This window comes from Mesoplodon mirus, assembly GCF_964341445.2.
Source record: "Mesoplodon mirus genome assembly, contig: HAP1_SCAFFOLD_29, whole genome shotgun sequence".
Lineage (NCBI taxonomy): Eukaryota > Metazoa > Chordata > Mammalia > Artiodactyla > Ziphiidae > Mesoplodon > Mesoplodon mirus.
In genome coordinates this window covers 8443619-8462065 of record NW_028295817.1, presented here as the reverse complement: position 1 = coordinate 8462065, position 18447 = coordinate 8443619, and positions in this window count along the sequence as shown.

Here is an 18447-nt window from a genome sequence, read left to right as displayed (position 1 = left end):
TGATGACTAGGGAATGGAGCATTGTGATGACAAGAGTCAGGGATCATTGTGTTGTCAGGTGTTATGGATGGTTGTGATGACAGGGGTCATGGAGCATTGTGATGATATTGGTCATGGAGCATTGTGATGAGAATGTCATGTAGCATTCGGCTGGAAATGTTAATGGATTATTGTAATGTCAGGGGTCATGGAGCATTGTGATGACAAGGGAATGGAGCATGGTGATGACAATGTCCTGGAGCACTGTGATGAGGTGACCATGGAGACTTGTGATGACAAGTCTCATGGAGCATTCTGATGAAAAAGGTCATGGAGCATTGTGATTACAAGGGTCTTGGAGCATTGTGATGACAAGGGCATGGAGCATTGTGAGGAGAAGCCATGGAGAATTCTGATGACATGCGTCATGGAGCTTTGTGCTGACAAGGCCATGGAGCATTGTGATAACAGGGGTCTTGGAGCATTGTGATGAAAAGGCATGGATCATTGTGATGTAAAAGGCATGGAGACTTGTCATCACAGGGTTCAAGGAGCATACTGACGACAAGTGTCAGGGAGTATTGTGATGAAAAGTGTATTGAGGATTGTGATGACAATGATCATGGAGCATTGTGATGAGAACACCATGGATAATTGTGATGATGATCGTCATGGGGTATTGTGATGATAAGTGTTATGGAACATTGTGATCACAAGGGTTTGGAGCATTATGATGACAGAAGTCATGGAGAATTTTGATTTCATTGTAGTGACAATAGCCTGAAGCATTATGAAGATGGGCATGGTGCATTGTGATGAGAGGGTTCATGGAGCATTGAGATGAAAATGGGCATGGAACATTGTGTCTACAGGGGTCTTGGAGCATTGTGATGACAAGGGCATGGAGCATTGTGATGAGAAGTCCATGGGACCTTCTGATGACATGTGTCATGGAGCTTTGTTATGACAAGGGCATGGAGAATTTTGATTACATATTTCTTGGAGCATTGTGATGACAAGGGTCATGGAGCCTTGTGATGACAAGGCCGTGGAACATTGTGATGGCTGTGGTCGTGGTGCATTGTTATGACAGAAGTAATGGAGCATTGTGATGAGAAGGGCATTGAGCATTGGTTTGAAATATTTCATATTTTATTGTGATGAGAGTGGACTGGAGCATTGTGATGACAAGGGCACGGAACACTGTGATACATGGGTCATGGAGGATTGTAATGACAAGTGCATGTAGCAATGTGATGAGAGGGTACATGGAGCATTGTGATTACAATGCCATGGAGCATAGTGAGGAAAAGGCCATGGAGCATTCTGATGACATGCGTCATGGAGCTTTTTGATGACAAGGGCATGGAGCATTGTGATTACAGGGGTCTTGGAGCATTGTGATGAAAAGGGCATGGATCATTGTGATGAAAATTGAATGGAGCCTTGTCATGACAGTGTTCAAGGAGCATACTGACGACAAGTGTCATGGAGCATTGTGAAGACAAGTGTATTGAGCATTGTGATGACAAAGATCAGGGAGCATTGTGATCAGAAGGCCAAGGATAATTGTGATGATGATCGTCATGGGGTGTGGTGATGATAAATATTATGGAACATTGTGATCACAAGGGTTTGGAGCATTATGATGACAGAGGTCACGGAGACTTTTGATTTCATTGTAATGAAAATAGCCTGAAGCATTATGATAATGGGCATGGTGCATTGTGATGACAGGGTTCATGGAGCTTTGAGATGAAAAGGGGCATGGAGCATTGTGATTACAGGGGTCTTGTAGCATTGTGATGACAAGCGCACAGAGCATTGTAATGACAAGATCATGTAGAATTTTGCAGACAAATGCATGGAGCACTGTGATGACAGGCGTCATGGAGCACTGTGATGACATGTGTCACGGAGCATTGTGAATACAGGGGTCATGGATCACTGTGATGACAAGGGTCATGGAGCATTGGGCTGAAAATGTTCATGGAGTATTGTGATGACAGGGGTCATGGAGAATTGTGATGACAGAGGTCATGGAGAATTTTGATTTCATTGTGCTGACAATAGACGGAAGCATTATAATGATGGGCATGATGCATTGTGATGACAGGGTTCATGGAGCATTGAGATGAAAAGGGGCATGGAGCATTTTGATTACAGGGGGCTTGGAGCATTGTGATGACAAGGGCATGGAGCATTTGGATGAGAAGGACATGGAACATTCTGATGACATGTGTCATGGTGCTTTGTGATGACAAGGGCATGGAGCATTGTGATTACAGGGGTCTTGGAGCATTGTGATGACAAGGGTCATGGAGCTTTGTGATGACAAGGCCGTGGAACATTGTGATGGCAGGGGTCAAGGAGCATTGTTATGACAGGGGTAATGGAGCATTGTGATGAGAACGGCATGGAGCATTGGGATTACATGTTTTATGGAGCCTTGCGATGACAAATCTGTGGACTGTTGGGATAAAAAGCGCGTGGTACATTGTGATGACAAGGGTCATGGAGCATTTTTCTGACAAAGGCATGGAGCACAGTGATGACAAGGGTCACGGAGCATTGTGATGAAAAGTTCATGAAGCATTGTGTTTAAAAATGTCACAAAGCCTTGTGATGACACGGACATGGACCATTGTGATGACTAATGTTATGAAGCATTGTGATGACTGGAGTCACGCAGCATTGTGATGACAGGGTCATGGAGCATTGTGATGACAAGGGCATCGAACATTGTGCTGAGAATGGCGTAGATCAATGTGATGACAAGGGTCAAAGAGCATTGTGATGAAAAATTCATGGAGCATTGTGGTTAAAAATGTCACAGAGACTGTTGATGATGAGGTAATGGACCATTGTGATGACAAAAGTCATGAAGCATTGTGATGACTGGAGTCACGGAGCATGGTGATGACAGGGGTCATGGAGCATTGTGATAACAAGGGCATGGAGCATTGTGATGACAAGGGCATGGAGCATTGGTCTAATATGTTTCATGGATTATTGCAATGACATTTGGAATGGCGCATTGTGATGACAAGGGCATGGAGCATTGTGATGACCAGCTCATGCAGTATTGTGAAGAGAAGTGTCAGGGAGCATTGTGATGACATATGTAATGTCCCATTGTGATAAAAATGGCATGGAGCATTGTGATGCCAAGTTTCATGAAAGATTCTGATGACAAAGGTAATGGAGCACTGTTATGACAATGGCTTGGAGCATTGTGATGAAAACGGCATGGGGCAATGTGATGAAAAAGGCATGCAGCCTTTTCTTGGCAGGGTTCAAGGAGCATTCTGACGACCAGTGTCAGGGAGCATTGTGATGACAAGTGTATTGAGAATTGTGATGACAAAAGTCATGGAGCATGGTGATGAGAAGGCCATGGATAATTGTGATGATGATCGTCATGGGGTGTTGTGATTATAAGTGTTATGGAACATTGTGATCACAAGGCTTTGGAGCATTATGATGACAGAGGTCATGGAGAATTTTGATTTCATCGTGATGACAATAGCCTGAAGCATTATGATGATGAGCATGGTGCATTGTGATGACAGAGTTCATGGAGCATTGAGATGAAAAGGGGCATGGAGCATTTTGATTACAGGGGTCTTGGAGCATTGTGATGACAAGCGCATAGAGCATTGTAATGAAAATTTCATGTAGAATTTTCCTGAAAATGGCATGGAGCATTGTGATGACAGGTGTCATGGAGAACTGTGACACAATTGTCACAGAGCATTTTGAATACAGAGGTCATGGATCATTGGGATGACAAGTGCATGGATCATTGTGATGACAAGGGTCATGGAGCATTGGACTGAAAATGTTCATGGAGTATTGTGATGACAGGGGTCATGGAGAATTTTGATTACAGGGGTCTTGGAGCACTGTGATGACAAGAGTCCCGGATCATTGTGTTGTCACGTGTCATGGAGTGTTGTGATGACAGGGTTCATGGAGCATTGAGATGAAAAGGGGCATGGAGCACTGTGTTTACAGGGGTTTTGGAGCACTGTGATGACAAGGGCATGCGGCATTTTGATGAGACGGCCATGGAACATTCTGATGACATGTGTCATGGAGCTTTGTGATGACAACGGCATGGAGCATTGTGATTAAAGGGGTCTTGGAGCATTGTGATGACAAGTGTCATGGAGCCTTGTGATGACAAGGCCGTGGAACATTGTGATGGCACGGGTCATGGAGCATTGTTATGACAGGGGTAATGGAGCATTGTGATGAGAAGGGCATGGAGCATTGTGATTACAATTTTTATGGAGCATTGTGATGACAAATTTTTGGACCGTTGGGATGAAAAGCTCGTGGCACATTGTGATGACAATGGTCATGGAGCATTTTAATGACAAAGGCATGGAGCAATGTGATGACAAGGGTCAAGGAACATTGTGATGAAATGTTCATGGAGCATTGTGGATACAAAGGTAACCGAGCCTTGTGATGACTTGGGCATGGACCATTGTGATGACAAATATTATGAAGCACTGTGATGACTGGAGTCACAGAACATTGTGATGACAAGGTCCTGGAGCATTGTGATGAGATGACCATGGAGACTTGTGATGACAAGTCTCATGGAGCATTCTGATGAAAAGGGGCAAGGAGCATGGTGATTACAGGGGTCTTGGAGCATTGTGATGACAAGGGCAAGGAGCACTGTGAGGAGAAGGCCATGGAGCATTCTGATGACATACGTCATGGAGCATTGTGCTGAGAAAGGCATAGAGCATTGTGATGACAGCGGATAAAGAGCATTGTGAAGAAAAGTTCATGGAGCATTGTGGTTAAAAAGGTCACAGAGACTCTTGATGATGAGGGCATGGACCATTGTGATGACAAAGGTCATGAAGCATTGTGATGACTGGAGTCACGGAGCATTGTGATAACAAGGGCATGGAGCATTGTGATGACAAGGGCATGGAGCATTGTGATGACCTTGTAATGCAGTATTGTGAAGACAGTTGTCAGGGAGCATTGTGCTGACATATATAATGGCCCATTGTGATGACAATGGCATGGAGCATTGTGATGCCAAGTGTCATGGAGGATTCTGAAGACAAAGGTAATGGAGCATTGTGATGACAATGGCTTGGAGCATTGTGATGACAAGGTTCAGGGAACATTGTGCTGACAAGTGCATGGAGAATTGTGATGACAAGGGTCATGGAGCATTCTGCTGACAAGCTTGTGGAGTATTTTGATGACAATGGCATGGAGCATTGTGATGAAAACCGCATGGGGCATTGTGATGAAAAAAGCATGGAGACTTTTCATTAGAGGGTTCAAGGAGGATTCTGACGACAAACGTCAGGGAGCATTGTGATGACAATATATTGAGAATTGTGATGACAAATGTCATGGAGCATTGTGATGAAAAGTGCATGAAGTATTGTGATGACAGGCATCATGGAGCGTTGTGATGACAAGTGCTATGGAACATTGTGATCACAAGGTTTTGGAGCATTGTGATGACAGAGGTCATGGATCATTTTGATTTCAAAGAGCATGGAACACTGTGATGACAAGGGCATGAAACAATGTGATCCCAAGGTTCATGGAGGTTTGTGATGATAATGGTAATGGAGTATTGTGATGACAAGCGCATAGAGCATTGTAATGACAAGGTCATGTAGCATTCTGCTGACAAAGGCATGAAGCATTGTGATGCCAGGTGTCATGGAGCACTGTGATGACAAGCGTCACGGAGCATTGTGAATACAGGGGTCATGGAGAATTGGGATGACAAGGGCATGGATCATTGTGATGACAATGGTCATGAAGCATTGGGCTGAAAATGTACATGGAGTATTGTGATGACAGGGGTCATGGAGCATTGTGATGACTAGGGAATGGAGCATTGTAATGACAAGAGTCCCTGATCATTGTGTTGTCGGGTGTCATGGAATGTTGTGATGACAGTGGTCATGGAGCATTGTGATGATATTTGTCATGGAGCATTGTGATGAGAAGGTCATGGAGTATTTGGCTGAAAATGTTCATGGAGTATTGTGATGACAGTGGTCATGGAACATTGTGATGACAAGGGAATGGAACATGGTGATGACAGGGGTCATGGAACATTTTGATTACCGGGGTGAGGGAGGATTGTGATGACTAGTGAGGGAACATGGTTATATCTCAGGTGAGAGAGCATTTGGATGAGAAGAGCATGGAGCATTGTGATTACAAGGTTTATGGATCATAGCGATGACAAAGTTGTGTATCATTGTGATGGAAAGCCCGTGGCACATTTTGATGACAAGGGTCATGGAGCATTTTTCTGACAAAGGCATGGAGCACTGTGATGACAAGTGTCACGGAGCACTGTGTTGAAATGTTCATGGAGCATTGTGGTTACAAAGGTAAGAGAGACTTGTGATGACGCGGGCATGGACCGCTGTGATGACAAACCTTATGAAGCATTGTGATGACTGGAGTCACGGAGCATTGTGTTGACAGGGTTCATGGAGCATTGTGATGACAAGGGCATGGGGCATTGTGATGACAAAGTCATGGAGTATAGTGAAGACAGGTGTCAGGGAGCATTTTGATGACATATGTCATGGTCCATTTCGATGACAATGGCATGGTGCATTGTGATGCCAAATGTAATGGAGGATTGTGATGACAAATATGATGGAGCATTGTGATGACTAGGGCTTGGAGCATTATGATGACAAGGGCCATTGAGAATTTTCATGACAATGTCGTGAAGCATTGTGATGACAAGGTCCTTGAGCATTGTGATGAGAAAACCATGGAGCCTCGTGATGACAGGTCTCATGGAGCATACTGATGAAAAGGGGCATGGAGCATTCTGATGACAGGGGTCTTGGAACATTGTGATAGCAAGGGCATGGAGCATTATGATGACAAGGGCATGGAGCATTGGTATAATAATTTTCATGGATTATTGTGATGACAGTTGGAATGGCGCATTGTGATGACAGTGGTCATGGAGCATTGTGATGATACTGGTCATGGAGCATTGTGATGAGAAGGTAATGGAGCACTGGGTTGAAAATGTTCAGGGATTATTGTGATGACAAGTGTCATGGAGCATTGTGATGACAAGGGAATGGAGCATGGTGATGACAAGGTCCTGGAGTATTGTGATGAGATGACGATGGAGACTTGTGATGACAATTCTCATGGAGCATTCTGATGAAAAGGGGCATGGAGCATTTTGATTACAGGGTTCTTGGAGCATTGTGATGACAAGGGCATGGAGAATTGTGAGTAGAAGGCCATGGAACGATCTGATGGCATGCATTATGGAGATTTGTGATGACAAGGGCATGGAACATTGTGATTACAGGGGTCTTGGAGCATTGTGATGACAAGGGTCATGGAGCCTATTGATGGCAAGGCCGTGGAACATTGTGATGGCAGGGGTCACAGAGCATTGTTATGACAGTGGTAATGGAGCATTGTGATGAGAAGGGCATTGAGCATTGGTCTGAAATGTTTCATGGATTATTGTGATGAGAGTGGGCATGGAGCATTGTGATGAAAAGGGCACGGTACACTGTGATACATGGGTCATGGAGGATTATAATGACAAGGGCATGGAGCATTGTGATGAGAAAGGCATCGAGCATTGTGATGACAAGTGTCATTCAGCTTTGTGATGACAAAGGCATGGAGCAATGTGATGAGAGGGTTCATGGATCATTGTGATGCCAATGACATGGAGCATTGTGATGCCAAGTGTCATGGAGCTTTGTGATGACAAAGGTCATGGAGCATTTTGATGACAAGTGTGTGGTGCATTGTGATGAGAAGGGCAGGGAGCATTTTGATGACAGGGTCATGCAGCAATTTGATGAAAAGTGTAATGGAATATTTTGATGACAGGGGTTATAGAACATTGTGATGCCAGGGATCATGGAGCTTTGGGATGAAAAGGGTCATGGAGCATTTTGATGACAGGGGTTATGGAACATTGTGATGTCAGGGGTCAAGGAACATTGTGCTGATAAGGGGATGTAGCATTGTGATGACAGGGGTCAGGGAACATTGTGATAACAGGGGTGAGGGAGGATTGTGTTGCCTAGTGATGGAACATTGTGATATCTCATGTGAGAGAGCATTTGGATGAGAAGTGCATAGAGCATACTGATTACAAGGTTTATGGAGCATACCGATGACAAGGTTGTGGATCATTGTGATGAAAAGCGCATGGCACATTGTGATGACAAGGGTTATGGAGCATTGTTCTGACAAAGGCATGGAGCATTGTGATGACAAGGGTCACGGAGCATTGTTATGAAAAGGGCATGGAATATTGTGATGACATGCATCATGGAGCGTTGTGATGACAAGTGTTATGGAACATTGTGATCACAAGGGTTTGAAGAATTGTGATGCCAGAGGTCATGGATCATTTTGATTTCAAGGATCATGGAGCATTGTGATGAGAAGGGCATGAAGCAATGTGATTCCAAGGTTCATGGAGGATTGTGATGAAAATGTTAATGGAGTAATGTGATGACAAGCACATAGAGCATTGTAATGAAAAGGTCATGTAGCATTTTCCTGACAAAGGCATGGAGCATTGTGATGTCCGGTGTGATGGAGCACTGGGATGACAAGCGTCACGGAGCATTGTGAATAGAGGGGTCATGGAGCATTGTGATGACAAGGGCATGGAGCATTGTGATGACACGGGCATGAAACATTGGTCTGACATGTTGCTTAGATTATTGTGATGACTGTGGACATGGTGCATTGTGATGACAAGGGCATGGAGCATTGTGATGAGAATGTCATGGAATATGGTGAAGACAGATGTTAGGGAGCATTGTGATGACATATGTCATGGTCCATTGCGATGACAGTGTAATGGAGCATTGTGATGCGAAATGTAATGAAGGATTGTGATGGAAAATATAATGGAGCATTGTGATGACTAGGGCTTGGAGCATTATGATGACAAGGGCCATTGAGAATTTTCATAACAAGGTCATGAAGCATTGTGATAAAAAGGTCCTGGAGCATTTTGATGAGAAAACCATGGAGCCTTGTGATGACAAATCTCACGGAGCATACTGAAGAAAGGGGGCATGGACCACTGTGATTACATGCGTCTAGGAACATTGTGATGACAAGGGCATGGAGCATTGTGATGAGAAGGTGATGGAATATGGTGAAGACAGATGTCAGGGAGCATTGTGATGACATATGTAATGGCCCATTGTGATGACAATGGCATAGAGCATTGTGATGCCAAGTGTCATGGAAGATTCTGATGACAAAGGTAATGGAGTTTTGTGATGACAATGGCTTGGAGCATTGTGATGACAAGGGTCAGGGAGCATTGTGCTGACAAGTGCATGGAGAATTGTGATGACAACGGTCATGGAGCATTCTGATGACAAGCTTGTGGAGTATTTTGATGACAATGGCATGGAGCATTGTGATGAAAATGGCATGGGGCCTTGTGATGAAAAAGGCATGGAGACATTTCGTGACAGGGTTCAAGGAGCATTCTAATGACAAGTGTCAGGGAGCATTGTGATGACAAGTGTATTGAGAATTGTGATGACAAAGTCATGGAGCATTGTGATGAAAAGGGCATGGAATATTGTGATGAGAGGCATCATGGAGCATTGTGATGACAAGTGTTATGGAACATTGTGATCACAAGGGTTTGGAGCATTGTGATGAGAGAGGTCCTGGATCATTTTGATTTCAAGGCACATGGAGCATTGTGATGACAAGGGCATGAAGCAATGTGATCCCAAGGTTCAAGGAGGATTGTGATGATAATGGTAATGGAGTATTGTGATGACAAGCGCATAGAGCATTGCAATGACAAGGGCATGGAGCATTTTGTTGACAAAGGCATGGAGCATTGTGATGACAGGTGTCATGGAGCACTGTGATGACAAGCGTCACGGAGCATTGTGAATACTGGGGTCATGGAGCATTGGGATGACAAGGGCATGGATCATTGTGATGACAAATGTCATGGAGCATTGGGCTGAAAATGTTCAAGGAGTATTGTGATGACAGGGGTGATGGAGCTTTGTGATGACTAGGGAATGGAGCATTGTGATGACAAGAGTCCCAGATCATTGTGTTGTCAGGTGTCGTGGAGTGTTGTGATGACAGTGATCATGGAGAATTTTGATGATATTGGTCTTGGAGCATTGTGATGAGAAGGTCATGGGGAATTGGGCTGAAAATGTTCATGGAGTATTGTGATGACAGGGGTCATGGAGCATTGTGATCACAATGGAATGGAGCATGGTGATAACAAGGTCCTGGAGCATTGTGATGAGATGACCATGGAGACTTGTGATGACAAGTCTCATGGAGCATTCTGATGAAAAAGGGCATGGAGCATTGTGATTACATGGGTCTTGGAGCATTGTGATGACAAGGGCATGGAGCATTGTGTGGAGAAGGCCATGGAACATTCTGATGACATGCGTCATGGAGCTTTGTGATGACAAGGGCATGGAGCTTTGTGATTACAGGGTTCTTGGAGCATTGTGATGACAGAGGTAATGGAGCATTGTAATGAGAAGGGCATGGAGCATTGTGATGAAAAGGTCATGCAGTATTGTGAAAAGTGGTGTCACGGAGCATTGTAATGACATATGTATTGGCCCATTGTGATGACAATGGCATGGAACATTGTGATGCAAATTGTCATGGATGATTCTGATGACATAGGTAATGGAGCATTTTGATTACAATGGCTTGCAGCATAGTGATGACAAGGTTCAGGGAGCTTTGTGCTGACAAGTGCATGGAGAATTGTGATGGCAAGAGTCATGGAGCATTCTGATGACAAGCTTGTGGAGTATTTTGATGACAATGGCATGGAGCATTGTAATGAAAATGGCATGGGGCTTTGTGATGAAAAATGCATGCAGCCTTTTCGTGACAGGGTTCAAGGAGCATTCTGACGACAACTGTCAGGGAGCATTGTGATGACAAGTTTATTGAGAATTGTGATGACAAAGGTCATGGAACATTGTGATGACAAGGGCATGGAGCATTGTGATTACAGGTGTTTTGGAGCATTGTGATGACAAGGGCCATGGAGACTTTTGATGAAAAGGCCGTTGAACATTTTGATGGCAGGGGTCATGGAGCATTTTTGTGACATAGGAAATGGAGCATTGTGATGAGAAGGTCATTGAGAATTGGTCTGAAATGTTTCATGAATTACTGTGATGAGAGTTGGAATGGCGCATTGTGATGACAAGAGCATGGAGCATTGTGATGACCAGGTCATGCAGTATTGTGAAAAGAGGTGTCACGGAGCATTGTGATGACATATTTATTGGCCCATTGTGATGACAATTGCATGGAGCATTGTGACGACAAATGTCATGGAGGATTCTGATGACAAAGGTAATGGAGCATTGTGATCACAATGGCTTGGAGCATAGTGATGACAAGGTTCAGGGAGCATTGTGCTGACAACTGCATGGAGAATTGTGATGACAAGGGTCATGGAGCATTCTGATGAAAAGCTTGTGGAGTATTTTGATGACAATGGCATGGAGCATTGTGATGAAAACGGCATGGGGCTTTGTGATGAAAAATGCATGCAGCCTTTTCATGACAGGTTTCAAGGAGCATTGTGATGACAAGTGTATTGAGAATTGTGATGACAAAGGTCATGGAGCATTGTGATGAAAAGGGCATGGAATATTGTGATGACAGGCATCTTGGAGCGTTGTGATGACAAGTGTTATGGAACATTGTGATCACAAGTGTTTGGAGCATTGTGATGACAGAGGTCATGGATCATTTTGATTTCAAGGAGCATGTAGCATTGTGATGACAAGGGCATGAAGCAATGTGTTCCCAAGGTTCATGGAGGATAGTGATGACAATGGTAATGGAGTATTGTGATGACAAGTGCATAGAGTATTGTAATGAGAAGGTCATGTAGCATTTTGATGACAAAGGCATGGAGCATTGTGATGACAGGTTTCATGGAGCACGGTGATGACAAGCCTCACGGAGCATTGTGAATACAGGGGTCATGGAGCATTGGGATGACAAGTGCATGGATCATTGTGATGACAAGCGTCATGGAGTATTGGGCTGAAAATATTCATGGAGTATTGTGATGACAGTGGTCATGGAGCATTTTGATGACTAGGGAATGGAGCATTGTGATGACAAGAGTCCCGGATCATTGTGTTGTCAGGTGTCATGGAGTGTTGTGATGAGAGTGGTCATGGAGTATTGTGATGATTTTGGTCTTGGAGCATTGTGATGAGAAGTTCACGGAGCATAGGGCTGAAAATATTCATGGAGTATTGTGATGACAGGGGTCATGGAGCATTGTGATGACAAGGAAATGGAGCATGGTGATGACAAGGTCCTGGAGCATTGTGATGAGAAGACCATGGAGACTTGTGATGACAAGTCTCATGGAGCATTCTGATGATAAGGGGCATGGAGCATTGTGATTACAGGGGTCTTGGAGCATTGTGATGAAAAGGGCATGGAGCATTGTGAGGAGAAGCCCATGGAATATTCTGATGACATGCGTCATGGAGCTTTGTGATATCAAGGTCATGGAGCATTGTGATTACAGGGGTTTTGGAGCATTGTCAAGACAAGGGTCATGGAGCCTTGTGATGACAAGGCCGTGGAACATTGTGATGGCAGGGGTCATGGAGCATTGTTATGACAGAGATAATGGAGCATTGTGATGAGAAGGGCATTGAGCATTGGTCTGAAATGTTTCATGGATTATTGTGATGAGAGTGGGCATGGAGCATTGTGATGACAAGGGCACGGTACACTGTGATACTTGGGTCATGGAGGATTGTAATGACAAGGGCATGGAGCATTGTGATGAGAAGGGCATCGAGCATTGTGATGACAAGTGTCATGGAGCCTTTGATGACAAGGGCATGGAGCAATGTGATGAGATGGTTCATGGAGCATTGTGATGATAATGACATGGATCATTGTGATGCCAAGTGTCATGGAGCTTTGTGATGACAAAAGTCATGGAGCATTTTGATGACAAGTGTGTTTTGCATTGTGATGAGAAGGGCAGGGAGCATTTTGATGACAGGGTCATGCAGCAATTTGATGAAAAGTGTAATGGAACATTTTGATGACATGGGTTATAGAACATTGTGTTGCCAGGGATCATGGAGCTTTGGGATGAAAAGGGTCATGGAGCATTTTGATGACAGGGGTTATGGAACATTGTGATGTCAGGTGTCAAGGAACATTGTGCTGATAAGGGGATGTAGCATTGTGATGACAGGGGTCATGGAACATTGTGATAACAGGGTTGAGTGAGGATTGTGATGACTAGTGATGGAACATTCTGATATCTCATGTGAGAGAGCATTTGGATGAGAAGTGCATGGAGCATTGTGATTACAAGGTTTATGGAGCATAGCGATGACAAGGTTGTGGATCATTGTGATGAAAAGTGCATGACATTGTGATGACAAAGGTCATGGAGCATTGTTCTGACAAAGACATGGAGCATTGTGATGACAAGTGTCACGGAGCATTGTGATGAAAAGTTCATGGAGCATTGGGCTTACAAAGGTCACAGAGCCTTGTGATGATGCGGGCATGGACCGTTGTGATGACAAACGTTATGAAGCATAGTGATGACTGGAGTCACGGAGCATTGTGATGACAGGGGTCATGGAGCATTGTGATGACAAGGGCATGGAGCATTGTGATGACAGGGGCATGGAGCATTGGTCTGACAAGTTTCATAGATTATTGTGATGACAGTGGACATGGTGCATTGTGATGACTAGGGCATGGAGCATTGTGAAGACAAGGGCATGGAGTAATGTGAAGACAGGTGTCAGGGAGCATTGTGATGACCTATGTCATGGTCCATTGCGATGAAAATAGCATGGAGCATTGTGATGCCAAATGTAATGGAGGATGTGATGACAAATATAATGGAGCATTGTGATGACTAGGGCTTGGAGCATTATGTTGACAAGGGCCATTGAGAATTTTCATGACAATGTCCTGAAGCATTGTGATGACAGGTCCTGGAGCATTGTGATGAGAAAACCATGGAGGCTTGTGATGACAAATCTCAAGGAGCATACTGATGAAAAGGGGCCTGGAGCATTCTGATTACAGGGGACTTGGAACATTGTGATACAAGGGCATGGAGCATTGTGATGACAAGTGCATGCAGTATTGTGAAGAGAGGTGTCAGGGAGCATTGTGATGATATATGTAATGGCCCATTGTGATGACAAAGGCATGGAACATTGTGATGCCAAGTGTCATGGAGGATTCTAATGGCAAAGGTAATGGAGCATTGTGATGACAAGTGTTTGGAGCATTGTGATGAGAAGGGTCAGGGAGCATTGTGCTGACAAGTGCATGGATAATTGTGATGACAAGAGACATGGAGCATTCTGATGACAAGCTTGTGGAGTATTTTGATGACAATTACAAGGAGCATTGTGATGAAAATGGCATGGGGCATTGTGCTGAAAAAGGAATGGAGCCTTTTGGTGACAGGGTTCAAGGAGCACTCTGACTACAATGTCAGGGAGCATTGTGATGACAAGTGTATTGAGAATTGTGATGACAAAGTTCATGGAGCATTGTGATGAAAAGGGCATGGAGTATTGTGATGACAGGCATCATGGAGCATTGTGATGACAAGTGTTACGAACATTGTGATCACAAGGGTTTGGAGCACTGTGATGAGAGAGGTCATGGATCATTTTGATTTCAAGGAGCAGGGAGCATTTTGATGACAAGGGCATGAAGCAATGTGATCCCAAGTTTCATGGAGGATTGTGATGACAATGGTAAAGGAGTATTGTGATGACAAGCGCATAGAGCATTGTAATGAAAAGGTCATGTAGAATTTTGCTGACAAAGGCATGGAGCATTGTGATGACAAGTTTCATGGAGCACTGTGATGACAAGCATCACGGAGCATTGTGAATACAGGGGTCATGGAGCATTGGGATGACAAGGGAATGGATCATTGTGATGAAATGTGTCATGGAGCCTTGGGCTGAAAATGTTCATGGAGTACTGTGATGACAGGGGTCATGTAGAATTTTGATTTCATTGTGCTGACAATAGCCGGAAGCATTATAATGATTGGCATGATGCGTTGTGATGACAGGGTTCATGGAGCATTGAGATGAAGAGGGGCATGGAGCATTGTGATTACAGGGGTCTTGGAGCATTGTGATGACAAGGGCATTGAGCATTTTGATGAGAAGTACATGGAACATTCTGATGACGTGTCATGGAGCTTTGTGATGAAAAGGGCATAGAAAATTGTGATGGCAAGTGTCATGCAGCATTGTGATGACAGGGGTCATGGAGCATTGTGATGAAAAGGGCATGGAACATTGTGCTGAGAAAGGCATAGAGCATTGTGATGACATGTGTCATGGAGCACTGTGATGACAAGCGTCACGGAGCATTGTGAATACAGGGTTCATGGAGCATTGGAAAGACAAGTGCATGGATCATTGTAATGACAAGTGTCATGGAGCACTGGGCTGAAAATGTTCATGGAGTGTTGTGATGACAGGGGTCATGGAGCATTTTGATGACTAGGGAATGGAACATTGTGATGACAAGATTCCCGGATCATTGTGTTGTCAGGTGTCATGGAGTGTTGTGATGACAGGGGTCATGGAGAATTGTGATGATATTGTCCAGGGAGCATAGTGATGAGTAGGTCGTGGAGCATTGGGCTGAAAATGTTCATGGATTATTGTGAAGACAGGGATCATGGAGCATTGTGATGACAAGGGAATGGAGCATGGTTATGACAAGGTCCTAGAGCATTGTGATGAGAAGACAATGGAGACTTGTGATGATAAGTCTCATGGAACATTCTGATGAAAAGGGGCATGGAGCATTGTGATTACAGGGGTCTTGGAGCATTTTGATGACAAGAGCATGGAGCATTGTGATGAGAAGGCCATGAAGCATTCTGATGACATGTGTCATGGAGCTTTTTGATGACAAGGGCATGGAGCATTGTGATGACATGTGTCATGGAGCATTGTGATGACAACGGAATGGAGCATGGTGATGACAATGTCCTGGGGCATTGTGATGAGAAGACCATAGAGACTTCTGAGGAGAAGTCTCATTGAGCATTCTGATGAAAAGGAGCATGGAGCATTGTGATTACAGGTGTCTTGGAGCATTGTGATGACTAGGGCATGGAGCATTGTGATGAGAAGCCCATGGAGCATTCTGATGACATGTGTCATGGAGTTTTGTGATGACAAGGGCATGGAGCATTTGTGATTACAGGGATCTTGGATCATTGTGATGAAAAGTGCATGGATCATTGTTATGAAAAAGGCATGGAGCCTTGTCATGACAGGGTTCATGGAGCATTCTGATGACAAGTGTCAGGAAGCATTGTGTTGACAATTGTATTGAGCATTGTGATGACAAAGATCATGGAGCATTGTGATGAGAAGACCATGGATAATTGTGATGATGAGCGTCATGGGGTGTTGTGATGATAAGTGTTATGGAACCTTGTGATCACAAGGGTTTGGAACATTTTGATGACAGAGTTCATGGAGAATATTGATTTCATTGTGATGACAATAGCCTGTAGCATTATGATGATGGGCATGGTGCATTGTGATGACAGGGTTCATGGAGCATTGAGATGAAAAGGGGCATGGAGCATTGTGATTACAAGGGTCTTGGAGCATTGTAATGACAAGGGCATGGAGCACTGTGATGAGAAGGCCATGGAACTTTCTGATGACATGCTTCATGGAGCTTTGTGATGACAAGGGCATGGAGCATTGTTCTTTCAGGGGTCTGGAGCATTGTGATGACAAGTGTCATGGAACCTTGTGATGACTAGGCCGTGGAACATTTTGATGGCAAGGTTCATGGTACATTTTTATGACAGGTGTAATTGAGCATTTTGATGAGAAGGGCATGGAACACTGGTATGAAATGTTTCATGGATTATTGTGATGAGAGTGGGCATGGAGCATTGTGATGACAAGGGCACGGAACACTGTGATACATGGGTAATGCAGGATTGTAATGACAAGGGCATGGAGCACTGTGATGAGAAGGGCATCGAGCATTGTGATGCCAAGTTTCATGGAGCTTTGTGATGACAAGTCATGGAGCATTTTGATGACAATGGCATGGTGCATTGTGCTGAGAAATGCAGGGAGCATTTTGATGACCAGGTCATGCAGCAATTTGATAAAAAGTGTAAAGGAACATTTTGATGGCAGGGGTTATAGAACATTGTGTTGTCAGGGGTCTTGGAGCTTTGGGATGAAAAGGGTCATGGAGCATTTTGATGACAGGTGTTATGGAACATTGTGATGTCAGGGGTCATGGAACATTTTGATGATAAGGGGATGTAGCATTGTGATGACAGTGTCCTGGAACATTGTGATTACAGGGATGAGGGAGTATTGTGATGACTAGAGATGGAACATTGTGATATCTCTGGTGAGAGAGCATTTTGATGAGAAGTGCATGGACCATTGTGATTACAAGGTTTATGAAGCATAGCAATGACAAGGTTGTGGACCGTTGTGATGAAATGCGCGTGGCACATTGTGATGACTATGTTCATTGAGCATTGTTCTGACAAAGAAATGGAGCTTTGTGATGACAAGGGCATGGAGCATTGTGATTACATGGGTCATGGAGCATTTTGATGACAATGGCATCGAGCATTGTGATGAGAAGGCCATGGATAATTGTGATGACACGCGTCATGGAGCACAGTAATGACAAGGGGTATGGAGCATTGTGATGACAGTGGCCATGGAGAAATGTGATGACAAGTGTCATGGAGCATTCTGATGACAAGCTTGTGGAGTATTGTGATGACAGTGGCTTGGAGCATTGTGATGAAAAGGGCATGGAGCATTGTGATGAAAAAGGCATGAAGACATTTCATGACAGGTTTCAAGGAGCATTCTGATGACAAGTGTCAGGGAACATTGTGATGACATGTGTATTGAGAATTGTGATGAAAAAGATCATGGAGCATTTTGACGAAAAGGGCATAGAGTATTGTGATGACAGGCATCATGGAGCGTTGTGATGACAAGTGTTATGGAACACTGTGGTCACAAGTGTTTGGAGCATTGTGATGATAGAAGTCATGGATCATTTTGTTTTCAAGGAGCATGGAGCATTGTGATGACAAGGACATGAAGCAATGTGATCCCAAGGTTCATGGATGATTGTGATGACAATGCTAAGGGAGTATTGTGATGACAAGCAAATGGAGCATTTTGATGGCAAGGTCATGTAGCATTTTGCTGACACAGGCATGGAGCATTGTGATGATAAGGGTCATAGAGCACTTTGATGAGAAGCATCACGGATAATTGTGGTTACAGGGGTCATGGAGCATTGGGATGGCAAGGTCATGGATCATTGTGATGACAAGTGTCATGGAGCATT